At 41.8% G+C, this 24534-nt stretch overlaps 1 protein-coding gene across 50 annotated transcripts in view; it reads right to left on the bottom strand.

Annotated features, from left to right (window-relative positions):
- The window catches only part of ZBTB20 (zinc finger and BTB domain containing 20), an 809278-nt gene that overhangs the window by 766485 nt on the left and 18259 nt on the right, over positions 1-24534 (bottom strand). For 30 of the 50 annotated variants that reach the window (XR_014789034.1, XR_014789033.1, XM_084843076.1 and 27 more), the window contains exon 1: positions 1507-1640. The exons of 16 other annotated variants lie outside the window; for them this stretch is intronic. The gene's annotated coding sequence lies outside the window, so the exon portion shown is untranslated. Of the gene's footprint in view, positions 1-1506; positions 1641-7449; positions 7660-24534 lie in introns of those variants that run through there. 4 more of the 50 variants (XM_084843072.1, XM_084843074.1, XM_084843075.1 and 1 more) reach the window with 2 other exon arrangements.

The following is a 24534-nucleotide window of genomic DNA, read 5'->3' as shown; positions in this document are numbered from 1 at the left end:
TAAGTGCATAACACTGATAGCATCAAAAACTTTTCATCCTGAAAGAATGAACTGAATGATGTGAACAATCTTTTCTGTAGGGCTAGATGAATTAGGTAAATGGCTTTAAGGCCTCCTTTGTGTTATCAAGAAAGGCCTAATGCAATTTAAAATAAGGGCTCTCTCTTGTTATTTAATAATCTAGTTTTTTCAATGAATTGTCATTGTTGAAAGATCCCCACTGATTAGCATCCATTTTCTATAGCATAGTAATTACACATGGATTCTCCAGAATGCTTTATGTAACTCCTTCCACTTTCTCTCACTCCAGTTTTATATAGCCAGCAGAGTAGCAGTTTTACTCTGAGGCAGCCCAGACATGAGTTCAGGTTTAAAAGCCCTACTAAATGGGTCAGTTTAACCAGCCTTTAGAACCCATGGGCAGAGAGGCTTGTTTGAAAAGCTCCTCAAACAATTTTAAACAAGGTATGGTGCACATCACAGCCTCTTCCTTGGCAAAATAAAAATAATTTCAAAAACATCTCCAGTGCTTGAAACAATATACAGCTTATGAGAGGAATGAAACACAGTATAAAATAATAATTATCTCACATTGTAAAAGACATCATCTCCCTGCATCAACACAAGGAGAATGAACACTTCACGGGAGAGAGTGTGCTGGGATAAGTTGGGGAGGGGGTGAGAAATCAGGGATACTATCTCCCTTTAAGGAAGTTTGAATTTTTATTCATCAAGAGAAGCCCTTATAATAAATAAGAAAAATAAAAGCAAAAATCCCTTTTTATCTTTCTGACAAACTAGCAACAACAATTTTTTCTAAAGAAATCAGCTGGGACAGATACATATGCAATAATGCATTCAAGAACATCTATTCCCAAAATGTGATTTTGGCGTGGCGTGGCGTGATTCCTTTCAGATTAGTACAGCCTGTGTTCCAGGTTGCAATTTGTTTTCATATACAGTAAATATGGACTTTAAACTTACAACAGATATCAAACAAAGAGCAGTCACTGTAATCTCTGGTCACCGGCATTACAGTTAGAACTCATTGGCAAATACTAACACAAAACCCCCACACCAAAAACATTAAACAGTAAACAAGGAGAACATGATATATGGACAGACAGATGGAACTGCATAAACAGAAAGAAAAAAGAAAAAACCCACTAACATACGGAGAGGGTTGTTTTAAAGGAGTGAGAGATATTGATTTACTTGGAACTACTGTTGGAAAAACAAACATATTTGTTTCCTTCACCAATTTAAAATAAAAAGTAATTAAAGTGAATTATTATAAAGGAGCTCATCCTTAAATAAGTGGAAAGGGTGGTGCATTTGTGGAGAAGGCCTGCAGATGTTCCCAAATTTAACCTCACACATAGGTCTCACAAACTTACATCCCTAAAATGAAAAAGCAAGAGGAGATGAGATAATAAAGAAGGGAGGGGTATGGGGGCAAGAAAGCAAAATTCTCTCTCTGTTTTTTATAAAAGTTGACTGGCCTACCTTGTTCCCCAGTCCTCAGTTTGTCTCCTCATAGTCGCTGTCTCCCTGGAAGTGCAGTGTGAATAGTAATGACTGCCTGCCTTCCTAATGAGTCCATTTTCCTGCTCTTGATGTTGTGTATATACACACACTGCAACCTACCTTACAAACCACAGAGACGGGAAAGGGAGAGAGAGAGCAAGAGAGCGAGCGCGAGAGCGAGAGAGAGTGTGTGTGTGTGTGTGTGTGTGTGTGTGAGAGAGAGAGAGAGAGAGAGAGAGAGAGAGAGAGAGGCACACACAGACAAAGCCCTCCTACCAGACAGCAGACAACCCTCCTTCCCCTATCTAGGAAAATACAACTCGGCTAATGCAGCAACAGGTTCAACGCTGCCAGACTGAGACCGTGTAACAGAAAGGGGAGATTAGATAGATAGATAGATAGATAGATAGATAGATAGATAGACACACACACACACACACACACACACAGTGGAGATCAGGATTGCTGGCAAACAAACGGTTTAATGTCAGCTGGCCCCACCTTCCTTATTTATGTTACAGGATGTTGGAATGCATTGTTCCAGGCAGTCCATGTAATTATCATAAATACATTTTTGGTGCATATTAGCACGAAGGACTGAAATGCATCAGCCACTCTGCTTTGTAACCTGATAGCTTTAACACATGCATGGAAGGTGTAAAGATATCTCTTTTGACTGGCAAACTATACAAAGCCCAGTGATGACTAGGCATGAGATCTTTTTAAGAAAGCACCTCCTGAAGATAGATTTCCCCAGACAATAGTAAAGCAGGGAAAACTGATCTTGCCAGAGGAGGAAGGCTTTAGAAGAGGTTGCCAGTAAACAAATTAAGAGAGGGCCATTCTCCCAGCATTCCCTTCATATATATATATATATATATATATATATATATATATATATATTTATATATATATATATGGAGTCTTCTCTCTACAGCTATAACAACATTCTCTACTTACGTCTGAACAGGTGCAGCATGTACTATAGTACATAGTGTGATACATATAGTACATACTGTAACAAAGACATAAATAAACAGTTTTTCAAATTACAAACAGGACATAGTTATTATTTAAACTATAAAGTCTCAGATGTAGCACTTTCAGATCTCTCTCAATTTGTTACATGAAGGGGAAATAATATTCACTATCATGGTTTGAACAAAAAAAGGATTTAAAAACATGTTGCCACCTCTCTCTGTCTCTCTCTCTCTCTCTCTCTCTCTCTCTCTCTCTCTCACACACACACACACACACACACACCAGGCAGACTTGTTCTCTTATCTGTTAAACTTCCTGTGATGTGAATTTCTATGCTCCATTTACAAGCTGCAGAAGCATTTCCCATGTGGTAACAACCAAACCTCCTACCTACCTACAGTTAGTGAGCTTTTCAAGACTACACAAATTAACAGCTAGGCTACTTCCCAAGCTACAAGGGAAGTCATTCTATCCTTTCAGTTAGCACCCCCCACCCCCAAATCAGAATCAAAATATGTCCCTGCTCTAATGATGCAAGCCCCTTCAGCTTATCATAAGCCCTGCCTTATAGAACACACTGGACATGCTCAGCTTCAAGGTCAGCAGAATATTTGAATATCAGGAAGTAAGAACACCTACAGTCACAGAGACTGATTCAGAACAGCCACTGAAGAAGAAAGGTACAAATACAGTACCACTTCTGGATAAGCTGGATATGAAATTATGCCCACGATGTCCTACTCCTATGTTATTTCTATCAGGCCATAGTACCACTCTCTCTTAAAGAACAGTTCTAATACAAGTTGTAGAGATGGCCGAAATCCCTCAGCCAGGCTCAGAATTGCACCAAACTATTTTCCCCAACCCCTTCATGGATCACTGCCTTGTTGTGGCGAAGGGGCTTGCGTAACTCAGTGAAGCCATAAGCTATGCCGTGCAGGGCCACCCAAGACAGACAGGTCATGGCGGAGAGTTCTGACAAAATGTGGTCCACTGGAGAAGGAAATGGCAACCCACTCCAGTATTCTTGCCAAGAAAACCCCATGGAACGTATCACAAGGCTAAAAGATATGACGCTGGAGAAGCAGAGACATCACCTTGCCGACAAAGGTCCGTCTAATCAAAGCTATGGTTTTCCCAGTAGTAACGTATGGCTGTGAGAGCTGGACTATAAGGAAGGCTGAGTGCCGAAGAATTGATGCTTTCCAACTGTGGTGCTGGAGAAGACTCTTACGAGTCCCCTGGACTGCAAGGAGGTCACATCAGTCAATCCTAAAGGAAATCAACCCTGAGTGCTCATTGGAAGGACAGATACTGAAGCTGAAGCTCAAATATTTTGGCCACCTAATGCGAAGAGAAAACTCTCTGGAAAAGACCCTGATGCTGGGAAAGACTGAAGGCAAAAGGAGAAGGGGACGGCAGTGGATGAGATGGCTAGATAGCATCTCCGATGCAATGAATATGAACTTGAGCACGCTCCGGGAGAGAGCGCAGGACAGGAAGGCCTGGCGTGCTATGGTCCATGGGGTCACGAAGAGTCGGACACGACTGAACGACTGAACAACAACAACAATTTTCCCCAAAACTCAGAAAATACTTCGGTTTATTCTGAACCCAATTGGGCCATGTCATGATTTGAGAGTGTAATTGAGAGTGCAAGAGGAAGGGGGGGGGGTATTTCTGCTGGACCAATATATCCATTTCCAGCAGCAGAGAACAGTAAGCACAGCAGTCAATGCAACAGAGGAACAAGTGAGGTCTTTAACTGACAAATGACCCCATGCTCCTACTGAGGTGGTTATTTCGGCAATGGTGCATTTGGTTTGATAGTTGGAGGGTATTATATTACTTCTAGTTTATATTTGCCTGGGAGTCTTTAGTTAAACTGGGAAGGTTTGTGGGCACCTCTATTAGTGTGGTCTGATATCTTACAAATGTTTTCTCTTCTGGTTTTTCCCCCAACCAAAAGGTACTTAGCCACCTTACTAGCTTGCCCTCTGGTCTGTTGGTGCTGATGCTGAAATCTCATCTATGACTTATTTGTTTGCTGGAGCTGACCTAGTATGCGTGAGACCTTGTTGGAAAACAGAAAGATGGGTCTCTCCCATCTGTACCTTCCTGGGTACTTGTACAGCACCAGCGTAGAACTGAGGTCCATAGAAGTAGGGCCACTGTATTCTATAGGAATTTCATCTCCCTCTCCAAGCCCGTTTGAGTACCAGGGCCAAAACAAAAAGTACATTTATTTATTTATTTATTTCTATACTGCCCAATAGCCGAAGCTCTCTTAGAGGGCGAACTCAGATGGCGAACTCAGAGGCAGCCAACTATCAAATGCGGGGCAGATGGCGCACAGAGGGGATCCTCTCCTCCACACTCCAGCCACCCTGCATTTGCGGCTAGACGTCCATTTTGGCTGTCTAGCTGGGGACCTCGGGGGGAGGCACATGCCACATAGGAAACATCGTACTGATGCTTCCACGGTCCCCTTCCCCCCTTGCCCCCAGGAATGCCCCTTTTTCACCTGCTCTGCACTGCAGTTACAAGCTCAGAGACGTGGGAGAACTGTGCTGCCTACGATGCAGCATGGGAGGGGGTGGGGAGCTCAGTCTAGTGGCCATAGGATTGCCAGGTGTGTATAGCGGCTATACCATTATTTATTTATTTAATTTCTACCCTGCCTGTCCATCAACAAAAATTCAAGGTGGCTAACAGTAATAAAACTGAAATTAAAATAAACTTAGTTAAGACAATCATTAAAAATATAAATTAAAAATGCAATAAAAGACAGCACCCAACCCAACAGAACCCACTTCAGCAACCCATCTTCTTTTCATTTGTTGTTGTTGTTGTTCAGTCGTTCAGTCGTGTCCGACTCTTCGTGACCCCATGGACCACAGCACGCCAGGCCTTCCTGTCCTGCGCTCTCTCCCGGAGCGTGCTCAAGTCCATATTCATTGCATCAGTGATGCTATCTAGCCATCTCATCCTCTGCCTCTTATCATTTTTACTCTTGAGTAAATGAAGGGGGGAGAGAATCCGGATCTTAAAACCCACCATACCCACCACACTATGATCCCAACCTGGACTGGAGGCCCTCCCTACTCTAGAGAGTAAAAATTGGAAAAAACGACATAGCTGCTAGACACACATTTACAGTAATGTCTGTTTTGGCCCACAGTCTTGAGTGTTTGTATCTTGTGTTGGGAACTCAGGCCAGATGGGAGATTCTGCTGGTGTACCATCTCCCCACTGCTCATCTATGTCCCTGCCTAAACTGACAGAAATGGGCTCAGATTTGGTGCTGGGAACTCCCAGGTTGATTGTACTGGGAGACTTCAACACACATGCCAAAGACACTGTTTCCAAGGCAGCTCTGGACTTCATAGCTGCAACGACAACCATGGGGCTGACCCAAAACATCATCAGCCCAACACATGTGGCAGAACACACCCTAAATGTGATTTTTTGTAGGATAATCTGAAAATGAGGGATTTAACATCTATTCCCTCATCATGGTCAGATCATTTGCTGCCGAGGGTTAGATTGTCAGCAACTTTTTCCCTCTGCAAGGGTGGCGACTTATTAAAATGGACCAGACTCAGAAGCTAATACAATACATTGTGATGGATTTCAGAGGCTCTGGGGGATTTTTTTTATTGGTAAGGCTGGCACTCCTGTCAGTGTCCTGGTCACTCTGTGGGATACACAATCAGGCTTACGCATCCTCTCCTTCTCCATAGAGCCCATACAGCTGTGGGCAATAAAGCAAGTGGGATGACAGGTAGAAAGCAAGTGGGGGAAGACTTGTGTCCACTATTGAGCCTATTGTAAGGTGGTGAGAGAGGCAAAGTATTTCTTTTCCCCCCACACTGCATTTTCATAGTGTCATCCAGTGGACCTTTTCCTGGTGGTCAGGGGCCTGTTACAATCTGGTCCAGAGAGAGAGGTGGTTGTACCTTCAGTTGCAACTTCATGCAAGACTCGTTGAAGGTAAAGTCACTCACATTTGTCATGATTTAGATGCCCGTTAGCGCAATTCCGGTAATGGAGATGTCCAAAACACCATCTGGTCCTTTTACGCTGGATGAATTTCAGTTGTTGAAGCGTGCAGATGTGAACAAAGTGCTTGGTCAGCCAACCACATGTACGCATGACCCTTCTTAGGGATGCCCCCCCATTGTGCCATGATCTCCCCACTGAGGTCCCCCTGGTGCCAACACTGGCATCTTTTCAGCACCAGGTTAAGACTGTCTTCTACTCCCAGGCACTAGACAGCGTATGACGGGATGTTAATGTCAGTTCTTTTATCAGGTCCCAGTATCTCATTATAACTGTTTTTAGCTGTAGAAATTGTTTTTAAAATGTTGTATGTTAAAGGTTTTATATTATGTTTTGCAATTTTTGTGAACTGCCCAGAGAGCTTTGGCTATTGGACAGTACAGAAATAAAATAAAAAATAATATAGTAGGGAAGGGATGTCTGGCTGGGTTCAGGGGGTTGCAAGCTCCTCTTTAAGAGAGAGGGCACTACCAGCCTCCTTAAAAGAGGCCATTCCTGAAGAAACCTAACCTGGACCCAGAAGATGAAACCAATTGTGTTAGAAGCCAATTGTGAACATTCCATTCCTGGGCAAGGGATACAAGCAAGAGGTCACTGATTAACCGAAGGCATTCTTAGATGAAACTGATTTTTTGGATCCATTTCAATCTAGCTTCACATCTAGGGATGTCAGAGAATTCCACACAAATTTTAAATAGGATCGAATTCTGACAATCCGGTCTGTGGAATCCTCCTCGGAACGGAGCAGCCCGGTCGACACAGACCGGAGCTCAAGCGGACCCTTTTTTTTTGTCCGCCAAACGGTGGATTTTACAAAAATAATTACAAAAAGAAATCCGTAAATCAGAAATGGAGGAAGAAGAATGTGAACGGCTTTACCCTTTTTACGAGGCATTTTCCTTGTGACCCGAGGCTTTCTTTCACTGGGGCTGAGTCATGAAGTCCACGGAAATCCTCCAACTTTTCTCTTTATTGCCTGTGGAGGTGAGGTCAAGTGAGGTGAAGTCAGGACAGCTCCAGTGAGGTCAGGTGAGATGAGATCAGGACAGCTCCGGTGAGGTCAGGTGAGGTGAGATCAGGACAGGTCTGCTGAAGTCAGGTGAGGTGAGGTCAGGACAGGTCTGGTGAGGTCAGGTGACTGGAAGTTACATGGGGAATCCCCACAAAGGGCTTTACCCTTTTTACAAAAATAAAGATGCATTTTCTCTATGACTGGAGGCTTAAGGAGACCGACGGCAGGCACGCGGAAAGGATTTTTTGGCGGTAGTTATGGAATTATTTACATAAGTTCAGGGAGCCAAAAAAAATGGGGGAATCCGGGGCATGAGGACGGCGGAACGGGGCGGCCCTCGGCTCTGTGGAATCCTCGCGGAGGGGAACTGCTCCGCGCGGATTCTGGGGGAAGGAATGGATCGCCTCCCCCCCCCCCCGCAGATTCCCTACTGGAACGTACAGTGGGGAATCCGTACATCCCTATTCACATCTGGTTTTGGAACAGAAACTGCCTTAGTTGCCCAGCTGGATGACTTATGCCGAGAGAATGACAGGGAGCCTGCGATCGTGTTGGTTCCATGGATCTCTAGCGGCTTTCAGTACCATCAACCATGGTATCATTCTGGATAGGCTGTCTAAGTTAGGATGTGGGAACACTGTATTGCAGTGGTTCTGCTCCTCCTTAGGTGGTCGATTCCAAAAGATGGTGCTGGTGGATTATTGCTCTGCCCCATGGCAGTTTTATGCTATGGAGTGCCACATTTCTCTATCCCACATGTTTTTCAACATCTACATCAAGGCACTGGGAGAGGTTATCCAGGGATGTGGGCTGAAGCATCACCAATATGCACATAATACCCACGTCTACCTCTCCTTTCCATCTAATACAGATGAGGCAGGTGATGTTCTGAATCAGTCCTTGAGCAGGATAATGGACTGGATACAGGTCAATAAACTGGGACTCAATCCAGACTTGATGGAGATACTATTTGGGTGGTTTGCCTGTCCGGCTGAGTGGTGCTTACCTTAATCTGGAGGGAGTTGAGCTCCCCCTAAAGAATCAGATACATAGTTTGGGGGTGCTTTGGGATCCATCATTGTTTTAACCTTTGAATGCCTAAATGGCTCGGGGCCAGGTTACTTGAAAGAGCATCTCCTCCCATATTTACCTATCTTGACCCTAAGGCCATCTGCGGCTTTCTCTAGGTGCCCCCACCAAATAAAGCAAGGTAGGTGGCTGGAAGAAGAATGATATCCTGTCTGTGGAATGCCCTCCCCAGACAGGCTCACCTGGCACCAAAATTCTGGCACCAGGTGAAGAACTTTTTCTTTTCTAAAGCATCTCAGGAACTATTTAGCGCTTTAAGATATTTGCACTCTGTCAAGGGCTCCTTGGAGGCCTCTCTCAGTCTAATCCAGTAGCCAAGTCCAAACACAGACAAATGGATTCTTTTCAAAGCTTTATTCCTCTTTTACAACTTAACAACTCTACTGTTAGCAATGAGATATGAGCAGCAGAGTACCTATGCCCTACATTGGAACAGTTGGTCCCCGTTTGAAAGGGAATTACTGGCAGACCCCTGAACTTAAGGACTAGGGAGAGTCCTTCCCTTTTCCCTTGGATCCTCTGGGTGCAGCCGTTGTTTGCGCGCCAACCGGGCACTACGCCTCCTTTTTGCGCCCTCCATTTGGCGCTGTGTTGGCGTCGCGCGTCCATCAAGTCTGCTTCCCACGTTCTGTCACTCCCAGGACTGTTATCTAAGCTAGGAATGCTGGTGGGAGGAATCTCCGTCAGCTGTTGGCCCTGGGAAAGAGGAGCGTGCTCCTCTCCCAGGAGTGACTCCTCTTCCTCAGAATCAGAACTACTCTGGGATTATATGGGCTCAGTGTCCACCCTGACACACTGTTTTATCCCTGTTGCTGGTTTTAGGTTTTTCATTTCATCATTTGCTGTGGCTGTTTTTATCTGACTTATTTTATTATCAATGGGATTTTCTGCTTTTACTTTGTACACTGCCCAGAGAACTTTGGTTACTGGGTAGCTTTAAAATGTAATAAATAAAATAAAATAAAATACTGGGCAACATAAGCTAGCTGCATTGCTGCTGAAATGCAATCCTTTGCTTGTGCAGGAAGGCAAAGCTGGCTGTTTCTTCTCTATTTGCCAACACCATCCATCCTTGTGCCTTATTTTTCCCAGGTATACTGGGAATTGCTAAGATGAGAACTCATTTCACATCCTCCAGATGAATGAGACAGGAGTCTACCCACTTAGGAGACAACAGCAGTTGCTGCCAGAGAAGAAGTGGAACACAGCCGGGGGGGGGGGCAGTGTAAGACAGCATCCGCAGCAGAGAAAATGACTCCCAGGACCATTCACCTTGCTCCCTTCTCTGGGAGACTAATACTGGCAGCTGTGGGATAGATTCCACATTCTTGCATTAAGAGGAACATGTGAATCAGCTCCAAATCAACATGCTTCACACTGAGTACTCATACTTTTAACTAATCTATTGCCAGCAATTGTTTTCTCTGAATTATGGGAATGGCCACGAGCTACAGTGTTAAAATACAAAACATTTTCTTTAAACAGTGGTTCAGATGAAAATACAGAAAAAGTAAACATATTTTAAAGAAACCTACTCTATATTAACAATGCTATCACACACACGCACCAAGCACTACACAAGTCAGAATAGAAAACCTTGTTTTTACTAAAGCCAGTAAGAACATAAGAAAGCCCTGCTGGATCAGTAACATAGACGAGCAGTCCATCTGGCCAAGAATCCTATTGCCACTGTGGCCAACCAGATGCCTCTGGGGAGCCCACAAGTAGAAGATGAAGGCAATAGCCCTCTCCTCTCATTGCTTCCCAGCAGCTGGTATTTGGACGCATACTGCTTCAGAAACCAGGAAGCGACATATAGCCATCATGACCAGCAACCACTGAGAGACATGTCCTCCAAAAACTTGACTGATCTCTTTTTAAAGCTATCCAAGCTAGTGGCTATCAACACACCAGCAAATGGCAGCAAAGTCCATAAACTGTGTATCTGTTGAAGTTGTCCATTTTGTTGTCCATTTTGAATCTCCTGCCAAACAGTTTGATTGGATGACCTTGAATTTTAGAATTATGAAGGAGGAAAATAAAATTTTTCCCTGTACATTTTCTCTACACCAGCCTTCCTTAACCTGGTGCCATTCAAATGTGTTGGACTACAACCCCCATCATTCCGAGCCAGCATGACCAACACATCTGGACAGCATCAGGTTGGGGAAGGCTGGTTCACAACATGCACCATTTTATAAACCTTGGAGGGAGCAATCCTATGGCCACTAGACAGCAGCTAGATGGCCATAGGATATGCTGTTTTCCTGGAACTGACCTCAGAGCACACACTCCAAGTTTGGTTCCCGGAAAACCGACCTTTCCCCACTTCCGCGCTGCCTCTGAGGCAGCGTGGAACAGCCCCATCCTCCGCCCTTGAAAGAGGAGTGTGGAAAGGCTGGAAAGGGCGTGGCTGGGGGTGTACCGGGGCAGGGAGATCATAGCTGCCTGCACGACACATCCAATGTGTCGTACAGCAGCCTCCTTCCCCGTTCCATGCTCCTGCAGCTAGACAGCCACAACTGGCTGTCGAGCAGAAAAAGCAGGTTCAGGAGACGCATGGAGGGAACGATCCCCTCTGTGCTGCTCCTGTCCTGCTTTGGATAGGTGGTCACCTCCGAGTTCAGAGGCGGTGGCCTATCTAGATAAGATTGCACCCTAAATGCCCCACCACCACCTAAAATGCCTCAAATGTTGTAATCTTCCTCATAGGGAAGATGCTCCAGCTGCTTGATCATCTTGGCTGCCCTTTTCTGCACCTCTTTCACTACTATCATCTTTCATGGCAACCCAAACTCTGCATTGTGTTCTTCCAAGAATGGTTACACACACACGATATTGGCAGTTTTATTATTGATCCCATTCCTAATAAAACCTAGCATGGAATTCACCTGTTTCACAGCTGCCATACACTCGGTCAAAGTTGTCATGACTCCATTCCCCCATGACTCCAAGATATTTTTCATGGTTAGTCATTGCCAGTTCAGAACCTATCAGTGTAGTTAAGATTTTTGACCCAAGGTGCAAAAAAGCCTTAGTGAAGGAGAGGGACGATGTCAACAGCTTTTTGAAAGTCCAAGTATGCAACGTCTACCAGATCATCCCATCCACATCATTGTTGATGCCCTGAAAGAACTCCACAAGGTTAGTGAGGCAGGACTTGTATTTGCAGAAACTATACTGATTCTTCTTCAGCAAAACTTGTTCTCCTATATACTTGATTTAAAAAAAAAATGCTTTCCATATTTAACCAGGAGGAGACATTAAGCTATAATTTCCAGGATCCCTTTTTTAAACTCAGTTACGCTAACTACTTTCCAATGTTCTGGTTCAGAAGCCAATTTTAGGGACAAATTACATATTTTTGTCAGCAGATCAGCTATTTCACATTTTATTTCTTTAAGAACCCTTGTGGGATGCGATCTGAACCCTGTGAATTGTTAATATTTAATCATTAATACCTCGTCACCTCTATTTGTCTTGGAACTTCAAACCTCATTCTTGAAAAAGTCAGTTCAGGCACAGATACCTGTCCTACATCTTCTACAGTCAAGACAGAGGCAAAGAATTAATTCAGCTTCTTTGCAATCCCCTTCAGCACAACTTTCACTGCCTTGTCATATAATGGTATAACCATTTCCTTGGTTGGTTTCCTGCTTCCAATGTACTTTTTATAATTTAAAAAATGCTCTTAATGTTACTAGTAATATGCTCTTCAAATTATTTTTTTCCTCCTCTTATTATTAGTTTACATTCTAATCCCAGAATTTGTATTCAGTGGAAAAGGTAGTTTAGGGATTGAAATATCTAGTAGGTTAACACAACCCATGTCAAAGCAAGCATAGAACAAATTCTCCAGTTTCATAGAATAGGTAACTTAACTGAAATCAAAGATCATGGTTCTGATTTTGGTCTATTCTTTAACCTGATGGTGCTACATAAAGAAAGAACTACCTTGTTTGTCTGAACTGAGTCAGCAGCTCGAATACATATTAGTAACTATTACAGCCAGAAAAGGGTCTTGGACAATTAACTCAGTATGTTCCCCAAACCTCCACCTCAAAGTATAAAGTATCATTGTTAATAGGAATAATCACCTGCGAACTGAGTGAAGATTGAAACGGTATCTTAGGAGCCATTTTCCACATGAAACTATATTGAATTCTTATTTGAGCTCCTCTGGAATTCAGTAATTCACACTGTTCTAAGTTAACTTTCTCAGGCATGACAACCTACTGGTGCATAACCAGCCCTAGCAGAACTGTATTCATGTGATTTTGGAAAAATGATGTGCTGGAGTGTTAAAAACAACTATTAGTAGTTAGATTGTGGTTCTAAAAACAGAAGAAAAATAATGGGGCTTACAGTAGTGCAGTTCTTCGGACATCTCCCTCCAAAATACCAGCTCTTGGGACCAATTTAAATGTTACAAGCACAGTGTGTTTGCCACTAAAACACATTCATGCCATATGGGGGGCTCCATGCTGCTGCATTAAGGCCTGAAATCAGCTCCCCTGTGGATTTCATTGATTTCGTAGCAAGTACCTCTGCCAGAACTGCAAATTTCATGGGAGATACAGCATGGGCATGAATAGTCGTCATGTAACTTAGCAGAAGCACATGGGAAGCAATTACAGATGTAGCCATGTGCAACATCATTCAACTATGAGGAGAAAGATTCCCCAACATGCAGAAGCACTTTCTCGATAGCAAGTACAAGATCCAGCAATAAAGAAGTTGCCATTACAGGTCTCCTCATAGTCTGCAAGCTATCCACTTAGTAATATACCACCTTGAATGCAAGGACCCAGAATATAAATTGTAATATAACACAACATAATTTAACGTAAGACAACCAGCCCCTACTTACTGAAAGGGCATGAATTTATAGAAATATTTATTTATTTATGATATTTTAATCCCACCTTTTACACTATGTAAAACTGCAACAATCAGATCACAAAATATCATAAATATCCAAAAACTTATAAAAGTAAAACCAAACAGACTCCAGAGGAGAAACAAGCATATTGGTACACTCAACATATAGAGCTTCGGCTACTGGGTGGTACAGAAATGTAATAAATAAATAATAAACATCCAAAAGCATTATAGAATCATAGAATAGTAGGATTAGAAGGGGCCTATAAGACCATCGAACCCTGGCGTATTTTTCATGAGCAAGCACTCTGGTGTTTGCTGCCCAATCACTCCTGCTTGGCTCCTCCCACCAGCAGAAGCAGCTTTATTATTATTATTATTATTATTATTTATTTACATTTCTATACTGCCCCATAGCTGAAGCTCTCTGGGCAGTTCACAAAGATTAAAAACATTAAAAAATACAATATGCAAAATTTGAAAACATACAAAACACACAAACAGACAGTATACACAAAGACAACATATATCTAAAACATATCGAAAAGACAACATATATCTATATTCATAATTAGGAACTTACCAGAAAGAAAAAGCTTAGTGTCACATCTGAATCCAACTCTTAGCTTGGCACTCCCAAACAAGCCAGGCATTGTAAGCCAACTTCAAATCCTGGCTTCAGATTCTGGCTTGATGGGGAAGTGACAAAGGAGGAGTTCCAGTTCAGACACAACAATATTAAGCTTTTTCCTCTTGGCTGGCTTCCTGCGGGTGGGTAATCCAGAGTTTTGCAGCTACAGTAGAAAAGGCCCTGTGTCTTGTGGAGGCCAACCTAGCCTTCACATAAAATGTTTTTTTTTAGCATCAGTAGATCTCAACTCTTTTGAAAGGGGAACATCATTCCCTGAGATAATCAGGGCCCTGACTGTATTGAAACTTTAAACTATTTCCCCAGGGGGCAGAATCCTAAAAGTTGTCATGCATATGCACATATAATCCAAGGCACCCCAGTTATTAGAAAAATATGAAGATGGAGCACGCGCGCATATATATATATATATATATATATATATATATATGGGTATGTTTTCCCATGAAAACAGGGGGACATAAAGCATATTGCAAATTGTTCAGGTACCTTGAGGCATCTCAGGAATTTAAAATTTTTCACATAGTTAATCCAATACACTCTGAATACCAAACATCTGAAAATGGAACATTTTAGCTCCTAATAGGCAAAATGTGGACCCTGAAGTTTACCTAAGGTACCCACATTCCAGCACAGAAAAAGCCAAACCACATATGGGATAGAACAGGAGGCTATGGGAGTTTCTTTGCCTCTTCATACTTTCTGAGCAAAGGAGAGCTTCTTCTAGCATTCAGGAATATGCTTCAGTTGCAACTTGCTAGTAATATGTACACAGAAGATTGCAATCAGACTGCTGGTCTTGACAGAATGGCCAAAACCAGTCTGATGGATTATCACACAGTGCTTCAATAGCCTTATAGGCAGACATATACAAGTTGCACAAATCTCACCCATACTTTGGACTTTATGGAAAACCTGTATAGAATTATCTCTGCTATACTATAGATATGGCATCATTCATGTCAAGCTATAGTTTCACAGAACTACACACCCTGCCCATACAGACACACACACACAGCTATCTGACCCCAGCTTTTTCTTTAGCTTGGCTGCATTTCACCATCCAGTTTCCAGAGTGACAGCCTTGACTATTCAGTTGTCTCTACTGATGTCCTGCAGTGCGTGTGCAACTTCATTCAACTGTGATGAGAAAGATACCAATTAAACAAGCACAAGAGCCCTGCAGCTTGCCAGCCTGATTCAAATTAGATACCTGTATGAAGTGATTAAAATTGGGGTTTTAAAACCTGACAAATAACAAGAGGACAGTGTGTTTGATTTATATCAGCAGGGGCCAACCAAAACGTAAAAGGACAATGTGAACATTCCATATCCCTGTAGAATCACTAGTTAAGATACAATGAGGCTTCAACAAGAGAAGTACAATGTGGTTTGCTGCATTTGTAGTATGTGCAGCACTTTGCAACTTCTCTCACCTCAATGAAGTAACATGCCACACCACTCTGAGAATTGTTATCCATGCTTAATGAAACTCATTAAGAAGGAGGGGCTTTAGTAAATGAAATACAATCAGAAAAAGAATTTCTGAAACTCAAACTCAGGAAACAGAAATGAATAATTTAATGAGGAATGTCAGGAGCTTTAGGAGTCCCCAAAACACATCTGCCCTAGTAGAATACATACAATTTGGAGTTATTGTGATTATATGGGTTTAGGAAATGGATGCCCCTAGCAGGATGAGCACACTGACAACAAAGGTCCGCATAGTGAAAGCAATGGTATTCCCCGTAGTAACCTATGGCTGCGAGAGGTGGACCATAAGGAAGGCTGAGCGAAGGAAGATAGATGCTTTTGAACTGTGGTGTTGGAGGAAAATTCTGAGAGTGCCTTGGACTGCAAGAAGATCAAACCAGTCCATACTCCAGGAAATAAAGCCAGACTGCTCACTTGAGGGAATGATATTAAAGGCAAAACTGAAGTACTTTGGCCACATCATGAGAAGACAGGATACCCTGGAGAAGATGCTGATGCTAGGGAAAGTGGAAGGCAAAAGGAAGAGGGGCCGACCAAGGGCAAGATGGATGGATGATATTCTGGAGATGATGGACTCGACCTTGGGAGCTGGGGGTGGCGACAGCCAACAGGAAGCTCTGGTGTGGGCTGGTCCATGAAGTCGCGAAAAGTCGGAAGCGACTGACCGAATAAACAACAACAAAAAGCAGGATGAGGGTAATGATGCACCAGTGACTGCTACAATATGCAATGGAATCAATGCCCTATGGCATACTATAGCCAATAAACTGAGACTTAATCCAAACAAGACAGAGGTACTGTTAGTGGGTGATTCATCTGCCCAGCTTAGTGATGTTCAACCTGTTCTGGAGGGGTTGCACTCCCCCTAAAGAATCAGGTTCATAGTTTGGGGATGTTCTTGGATCCAGCATTGTCACTAGAGGCACAGGTGGGCTCTGGGCTGATATACCAACTGCGTCCTTATCTGGACAGAGATAGCTACAGTTATCCATGCTCTACTAGCCTCTTGTCTGGGTTACTGCAATGTGTTATATGTGGGGCTGCCTTTTAAAACTGTGGAAACCTCACCTGGCCCAAAATAGGGCAGCAAGGCTGTTAACAGGAACTGCCCAATGTGCAATGGCTGCAAGTCCATTTCTGAGCTCAATTCAAAGTGCTAGTATTAACTTTCAAAGCCCTAAATGGCTTGGAGCCAGGTTACCTAAAGGATCGTCTCCTACCATATACATCTGCATGGACCCTAAGATCGTCATCAGTGGTCCTTCTCTGGCAGCCCCTGCCTAAGAAAGTGAGATGGGTGGCTACTAAGAAGAGGGCCTTTTCTGTTGTGGAATGAGCTTCCCAGAAGGGCTCACCTAGTTTCTACATTGTGCTCTGTTTGACACCAGGTGAAGACATTTTTTATTTTCCACGGCATTTTAGTCTTTCAGATTCTGTTTTAAATCTGGTACTATATTTTAAATCTTTGCACTGCTGCCAAGTTCTATTTGGTTATTATTTTTTATTTTATAATGTAGTTTAAAACTCTTACATTGTATTTTATCGTATTGTAATTTTTGGTTTAAATTTTTGTGACACCCAGAGTGCTTCAGCTATTGCATGGTATACAAATGTAATACATAAATACATACATATTCTTTATTTAAATTAGGAATGTGGCTTTCAAAGAATGGAGTGAGTGAAGGTGAATGCAGTGGAGCAGAATGTAGAATTTATAATTTGACAGCATTTGCAGCCAGCATAGCCAGTAGTGAGGGATAATGGGAGTTCCAGTCTAACATTTGGAGGGCTACAAGTTGTCCACCCCTGTTGCAGACATTGTATACTTGGACTTCCAAAATGTTTCCAAAAAGTTGCCACCAAAGGTTACTGAATTAATATAGTAGTCCATGGAATAAAAGAACATGTCCTCTTATAGATCCATAAGTGGTTAAACAACAGGAAGCAGAACACAGAAATAAACTGACAGTTCTCACAATGGAGGGATGCAAGTACTGGGAATGCTGCTTTTTCACTTGTTCTTAAATAATCTGGAGTTAGGGGTGCGCAGTGAGGTGGCCAAGTTTACTGATGACACCAAAGGATTGGTAAAAACAAAACAGGATTGTCAGGAGCTCTGAAAGGATCCCTGGGTTAATAGGCAATGAAATGTCAAATGCAGTTCAGTATAACTAAATGTAAAATAATCTACACCGAGGGGAAAAAATCCCAATTTCACATATACACTGATGGGGTCTAAGCTGACAGTGACTGACCAGGAAAGAGATCTTCAGGTTGTGGATAGCTCAATGAAAATGTCAACCCAGTGTGAAGCATCTGGGAAAAGGGCAAATTCCATGTTGGGGATCATTAGGAAAGGGACTGAAAATAAAGCTACCAATATCACAATGCTTTTCTATAAATCTGTGGTATGACCACTCTTGAAATATTAGCCCAGTTTGCACGCAATGACACCCATGGGTTGTTTAAACCATAGGTTGTTGGGGCCACAAGTGTGGGAATGAGCATGCCCACTCCTGCATGCTCTCTATTTCCATTTTGAATCAGGTTTAATCAACAGTATAGAAACATCCCATCCCAAACCCAGAATTCTAGGTTGTTTAGGGTTAAACAATCCAGAGTTTAACCCAACAATCATTCAGTTTGTCCCTCAACAACCCAGAGTTCCAGGTTCAGATGTCACATCAAATAACCCAAGAACAGCATGTTCCTGCATTGTTGATTAAAGCTGAGTGGAAGTGCAGGTGGAATGAGCACATGGGAGGGAGCTCACTCGTCCCCTTTGTCTGCACCCCAACCATTTCATGGGTTAAACAACCTATGAATTGATATTACATGAGAACCAGGTCACTGTGTACAATTGTGGTCACTACACCTCAAAATGATCATAGTGACAAGTTACATATTTTTCTCAGAAGACTGGGAATTTCACATTTGAGCATTTTAAGAATACTCTACCATCTTGGGTGGATACCATACCATTTGTTAATTTTTAATTTGTCACTAAGTCCTAGAACTTCATTTCTTGTTCTCATTATTTGCATCAGTCTCCCTTTGTGAAAATGTCCGTTGAGGTACAGGTATCTGCCCTACATCTTCTGCAGTGAAGACAAATGCAAATAATTCATTTCTATCCTGCAACCTTACTATATTTTACTATTTCACTATACAAAAAGATAGCACCTTTTATTAGTTTGCTTTCTACACATTGATATCAGAATTTACGTTATTTAAAAGGTATTTCTGCTGTGAAATAACACTGTCATATCAATAAACTGTCATAATTAAAGAATGTTGTCTAAGGGTATAGTCATATACCCACTTACCTTGGAATAAACCCCTTTGAACTCAATGGGGTTTACTTCTGAGTAGAGGCTAGGTAGAGCCTCTGAGTAGAGGCTGAGTAAGGCTATGTATAGGATTATAGCATACCAAATTCAGATTGCAATGGATTAAATAATGAATTTTGGTTATGTAACGAGTTCACTACCAGAATCTCTCTGCCTAGAAGGGTGACTCTTACGCCCATTGCAATCTTGATTACCTCTAGGTAATTTTGGAAGCAATTGGGAAAGAGTTCCATAGAAACAACTCTGTTACAAGTGGCAAACTTAACTTGTAAAGGTCCAACACAGTGGTGACTGAAGAAATTCATAAATTCATGGAGAAGTACATTAACTCACAGATAAAGTCCTCCAAGGCCTTTCAGATTTCAGTTATAAGAAAGGGATACAAGGTTTTTTCTGACTAATGGTTTAAATTTTAAAAAATTAACAGTTGGATATTTTTGTTCCAAAATTGTGAAATGCAAATATCTTTTACATCACCTGAGAAAGCAGAAAACTCTTCAATTAAAACTGATAGCTTAGATCAAAGAATAAAAGCTGTCATAAAGGAGATACATAGAAGAGTGAATAAAATAAGAAAATAGAGCATGCAGAGCATAACCAATTTTCTAAAAAAAAAGTTCCCCTTAAGGCACATTAAATAGCTTTGCTGTAGATACGTAAGAATATATTTTCCGTTCTATCAGTTAAAGATAACTAAAGATATAACATTCCCCCGACAAAGGGAATTCTAAAGATCCTTGAAGATGCAGGTAACGTAGGACTGATGTGCAAATCTTCACTGTCTCAAGTGCTCAGTGCCGTAATTTCAGGCTACCTAAGAATTTGCTGGGTGAAAAATTCTGAGACCCCTTCAGATGCTGCCTATTTGTTGGGCTACAGACACAATGGACATCTCTTTAAAACAGCTTATGAGTTGCTATAAATTACTGAACCAGATGCTTGAGTAGAACCTTAATCTTGCGTTATGAAAACACACTTTCTAACCAACCATGAAATTTCACAATGCATAATTGCCAATGTTAAATATTCTTGGTGGCTCCACTCAGAATAAATGCTCAGCTATTTTTTCATATCTTCTTCAGTGTTCAGAACTGCACAGAGAAATAGTCCTGTGTGAGCTAGACTCTATGAGGATTAGGGATGTCACAGGGCTGGACGCCAGTCCGCAGATCCCCACACTTGCCCGACTCAGTGTGCCTCGAGTCAGGCAAGCACAGGGATCCCCAATCCCTCACCGAGATGCAAAAGCACGGCTTGGCCTTTTTGTGTAAAGGCCAATTTTACACATATAGTGGCCAAAAAGCGACCACTTATGCAAGATTACAGGCTTGAATGGCCATTTATGCCTGTAATCTTGCATAAATCACTGCTTTATGGCCACCATTTGCGTAAAATTGGCCTTTCTGAAAAAGGCTGGCGAGGAATCAGCCAGGCGTTTCTGTACTACCTGGCGACTCACTGAACGTGGCAGGGGGGCAGCCAGTGGGGGCTGGAAAGTGGTGCGTGACCTGGACCATGGTGAGTTCACCCATCCCTAATGGGGATACAACCTGCGGCAACCATTTCTGCAATTGCAATTGCAGTTGCAGTAGCAGAGTGTGTGTGTGTGTGTGTGCGCGCGCACACATGTATGTGTATGTATATATGTTTGTGGGGGGGGGTGTAGTTGTATATATTTACAGCTGCTACAATCACAAGAAAGGCTGCTGGCCACTGCCACCTGGGGCCCCATACAGTCTGCAGCACATCAAGGTTTCTACTCATGATCTACACCACAGGAATCATATGAGGAAAATAAGCAGCTGATTTACACATGTGAACTGGCCCTAAGGCAAGAAATACTTTCTGAATTGTAACTGCAATGCAAGCACCATCCCTGTTCCAGGCTTTTTTGCACCTTTCCAATTGCAGATGTCTTTGCTTTAGAACCAAAAATATTAAACTGCAACATAAACAACTTGATAAGACAAAAGAAGGTTGTAATGTATTTATCATCATCAACTTTAAGGCAAGACAAAAGCAGGAATGGAACTACATTATTGCGTACTCTCTTTAGACATATCTAAACTTGCAGTTCTGTGAAAAGCACAAAAAGCAAGGTGGTAGGCAGAAGAGGGGGATACAAAACTGAATAATCGAGCTTTGAGGAGTAATGTAATATAACTACATATAAGTGGAAAAGGACCAACACTGGCCCTAAGTATCATTCAGTCTTGCCTTGTTATTGATTCAGCAATGTTACTGAGGAATTGCAAAAATTCTTTCAAAATCTTCATGCAAACTTATGACTAGGAAAAACTTGCCATTTGCTAAAACTAATAAAAGTGTGTGCGTGTGTGTGTGTGTGTGTGTGTGTGTTGCGGGCAGGGGGACAGTTCTTCCTACTGACAATATTTTATATTTAGCTTAATGTGAAGTCCAGCCATTCTGCTCAAGTAAGAATTCAAGATCTGAAAGGTTTAGGGATACATCTGCACATAAAGTAACTGCCTACATCATATAGTTAAAGTGTGCATATATTATAGGATAATGTGCACATGTGGTACAATTAGCATGTGCTTGTAAATGTACAAACTCAACTCCTGCAGCATTCAGCATATTTCAGAGACATCTGTGGTGATTATGGGGGGGGGGGGAATCCAGCCTTAGCTATGAGTAAAACAGGGCTGCTAATGCTTCTTTGTAAAGCTTGACTAATTAGCGTTCATAAAGCACTTATAGATCTTCATGCAAAAAGCACCAGAGAACAGCATTAACCTCAAATGTTAAAAAGGCTCCAGTTCCTGCATGACAAGAGCACTGAAATACCTGTAGTTTCCATGACAGTCAATATCCCCAACATAATTTACAAATGATGAGAGCTATCCAAATAAAATAAATGTCTGCTCAGCAGAGTAAACAGAGACAGCTTTACCAGTCCCAATTTAAATGGCTGAGATGATCAATAAGAGAATAGTAGTGGCCACAATGAAACCTGTATTAATTATGAAGAGAGTTATGAAAGAAATTAATCATTATTATGGGGATCACTGGGGGAATTTAATAGCCTTGGCCAGTTCTACATGACTCTTAGGATGCTTGGGGTCAAATATGCTGAGTCTGAAATAAACTTTAATAATACCTAGCTGAGAATTGTCTACATAAGATCTCAGAAGTTCCATAGCTCTGCCCAAAATAACAACCTCTCTCCTTCCCAATAAGCAAGTGGTTTGATGTGCTAACCTGAAAATAATTAGCTTTCCTTTTAATATTAAAAAGGAATTAATTACATATAGTACATTACTGTAATTTTGAACTTTGTATTCCTTTTCAAAGGGCCTAGTGCTTGTTTCTAACAAAGGCTCAGCAAAGATTATGGATTTCAAAACAAAACACCAAAGCCTCAGGTTTAGACAAATAGCATTTTGTCAGAAATCTTAACAGTACTTAATCCAACAATTACAAGAAACCAAGGCATTTAGAATGTTTTAGTCTAGAAATACTTAGTTATGTGCTGTTAGAGCAAGTCCCATGAGTCACCACTAGTAATAATAACAAACATTCTTAAAGTATTTTGACTATAAATGCTTTAAGCAATTTTAAGATGCTTATAAAATTGGGCTTTTAAAAGTACCGTAGCCCAACTGTATTGCCACACTTTATGTCTGTACAATCCCATCAAACATTTTCTCAAAAGTATGCAAGGGACTACATAGATAGGTATTAGAAACCAAAATCATCTATAGAGATCCTATGTTAAATTCTGTTGTGAAAACCCTGCTCTCTGAACAAGGTATCACGTGGCCTCTTTTTGCACAAGAACATGTAGATATTATGGGCCTTTCCATACTAGAAAAAGTTTACCTGTATAATTTGCGAATAGTGTTACTCCTGCCTTTTGTGCCTCATTTGTATCAGGAAATGTATAAAGGTGGCAACTTACCATGACAACAGCATTCAAGGCAGAAAAGCCACTTGCACCACTATTCATATACAGGCACATGCTTTTCTGACATGAAGATTAATCTCTATAATGTATGGAATGGCACTTGGCGGAAGGCCACCCTCTTAGATTTCAAGTGTGGAAGAGCCACGTTATGGAAAACATGGTCATTCATTTTCTCATAATTCATTTTCTCATGATGGGCAGGCTTAAATCTTTTAAAATTTATCCGAAATCCTGAAAATGGCTGTCACTTGTCTGATACATAACTAATCAAAGAGTTAGGTCCTGGAGGATTTTAAAGGAACCCAATAGATAAGCAGGAGACCGTCATAGCTGATTGCAGAAGAGCAACATCTTCAATGTAGTAATCACCAGCATCTTTAGCATAATGCTGAAGCAATCCCCAACCAGGAACGTAGGCCAGATGCATTACTGGTACTGAAGGTTGCCTCTCCTACTACTTCAAAGCAACAGCTCAGAAAATACATTACACAATATTCTTCTAATGCTGGACAAACTGTCACAAATTCATTTTGCCCAGAAAAAGAGTAGACAGATGGGAATTGCAGCTGTATTCCTTTGCCATGTTTGGCTCAGCATAGGCAAGTGTCAGTAGTGTAACAAGCATATATCTAGCTATATGATGGGACACCCTAAATAGTATTCTATTTATGTGAGACATTACAACAGTGTAGACCAGGATGGAGCAAAGGACATGCCTGGTAAAGCTGACTGAATGCAAAAATATTAATTTCTGATTTGGCCTTGGGCCTTTCCTAAAACTCAGTTCCACCTTTAAATATCAAATACAACTCAAATATGTGTGAGTAATTATTTATGTATCTCCTATTTTAAAGACGTCAGTTTGGGAACATTTTCTTATGAAAGGACCTTGTAGAAGTTTGGCCACACTCTGCCTTTAACGTGGTGTATTTGATTCCAAACAATTGGTAAAACCTGAAAATGTCCCTCTTATTTGCACATGTTGAGGTTTATACCCAGCTTCTCAGAAAAGCCCCTTGAAAAGGCTTACAAAAAACTCACCTCCTTTAGAGAGAAAAAGCTTAGAGTAGATGTAGCCCCAGGTGGTATTCTAGTTCAACAACTGTATTCTAGGAAACCATAATAGCTTGTCCATCCTTAGTCCTTGGAACCACATGTTTTGCCACTAGCTAATCAACAATGGGTTGCAGTGAACAATAAACAAAATGTGTTAAAATCCATATGTTGATGCTTTAGCAGCTTGAGTATATCATGTTATTTGCAGGTCAAGAGATCAGTCAAAAAAAGAAAGAAAAAACCCTAAAATCTAATGGGGGCCTCGCCACAATAATCAGTGCAAAGGGACCCTAGACAGCCTTCCACAACCTGGTACGCTTCAGATATTTTGGACTTCAAATCTCATCAGCCCTAGCCAACATGGCTAATCATCAGGAATTCTGGGAGTTGTAGTCCAAAACATCCTGAGGACACCAGGTTGGGGAAGGCTGGGCTTGAATCCACTTATCATGGCTTCCTAAATTTGTAATCAGCAAAACCTTCTTAGAGATGAGCCTATTTAAGC

Source organism: Heloderma suspectum, chromosome 3, assembly GCF_057233095.1.
Source record: "Heloderma suspectum isolate Gila_16-S chromosome 3, 16-S_ref, whole genome shotgun sequence".
NCBI classification, from domain to species: domain Eukaryota; kingdom Metazoa; phylum Chordata; class Lepidosauria; order Squamata; family Helodermatidae; genus Heloderma; species Heloderma suspectum.
Note: the sequence above shows the minus strand (reverse complement) of the source record. Positions and strands in the feature narration are given on the sequence as shown.